Here is a 1581-nt window from a genome sequence, read left to right as displayed (position 1 = left end):
TTTTTTTAATTAAGACAGATCAAACGTGCCCGATCACGAAAGGGTTAATATATTTCGGAATTGTCGCCCCAATACAATGACAATAATGTATTTCAATATAATCGCGGCAGAATAACGGAAGGGCACTATAGTGTACCTGGTTAAGCTACGGGGAATGTGAATCGCACTTTACTGAAAAATATACTGGACAGAAATACATAACCACCGTAATAGTATCTACAATTAAAATTATGGCTTAATTCTATTCCTTCTCAGCCATATTATGCCCTATGGTCAGCTAATTCAGTATTATTTTTTGGTTGCCTCGTCTCCACCCGTATATAGGTTAGGGATAGTGAGCGTGCTTTATGGCAAAATTAGCTAATCATTAGTAAGCAAGCCCGAGTATGAGAGATATGATGGATGGTGTTTGGTGGTTTGGTGGTTTGCTGGCCGCCATTTCTGCTGTCACCATCAGTATCTCCGTCAATTGTATCTAACACGCTAACACGCTGGCCAGCGCTGTAGGGGAAGAGTTCACAATCTTATGCTTAAATGTGGCCTGACAGCCTTTCCATGGATCTAATTCCGCCTGAATTAACACTCTACCAACAAAACAAGTGAAAGGCATAATAAACGCAAAGCACAATACGAACCGGTGGATATATTATTTTGCAATATCTCGAAACGATATGCGAGTACAACAGCGACTCGGGACGTGTACTATTATAACAGTATATTAAAATAGCGAAGGCAGTTATTGGCAATGACTAATCCAATGATTGCAGTAAACATGCTGGACGAGATCAATTTCTGGATCCGCTAGGTCTCCTGTTGCAGATCACACTACTGTAGATATTAGTAACAGTCGCAAAAGTTTGTTTTTGCATATGATGCACAGTTTCGTGGAAATTCGACTTATTAATAAACACGAATTCGTGATAATTAGCTTAAATAATAAGTTATGTAGAATGGAGATTCTAATATTTCGCACTTCAACTGTTTTTCCAATAAATCTCGATTACTGCGACAAATCACCAGGGATCCGACGAAAACACAATGCACCAGGTCAGGACTTTCACCGGAATTGGTAATCGAGCCGGCGTCTCCTTAACAAGCCACACTATCAGCCTGCAACCTCGTCCCTACTATCCACCGAAGCTTTTGAAGCTATTGAACGAAATATTAGCCAGTGTCTGCAGTGTACAGCGGAGTTAAACTGGCGTTCATACCAGGCTATTCGAAATGGAAGTTTTATAATAAATTGAAGGTCTTATCCGAGTCAGTTGCACTCAAATTGGCACAGATCCGAAAATCTAATGGCAAATGGCGTTTTATTTCATGTTTTTGTGAATGTTTTACTATGGAAGCCTTGTGACGTTTAATGAACGACCTGACATATCCTCAATCTGTATCTGCATTATACCCAGAACTCAATGTGAAACCTTTCTTGTCGAAAAATCGAGAACATAAGAACGAGTTATAGTTAATAATTCACCACTATTTGTAAAAACACACAAACCACGCCAGCTACTAACCGGGAAATCGACTATCTTTGGCTGGGTAACCCGCTTTTACAGGCTTTGCTTCAAAAAGCAAAAG

The sequence above is a fragment of the Phytophthora parasitica genome (assembly GCF_000247585.1).
Source record: "Phytophthora parasitica INRA-310 unplaced genomic scaffold supercont2.14, whole genome shotgun sequence".
Classification (NCBI taxonomy): Eukaryota; Oomycota; class Peronosporomycetes; order Peronosporales; family Peronosporaceae; genus Phytophthora; species Phytophthora nicotianae.
The sequence above is the reverse complement of the archived record's forward strand: the minus strand, read 5'-3'. Positions refer to the sequence as shown.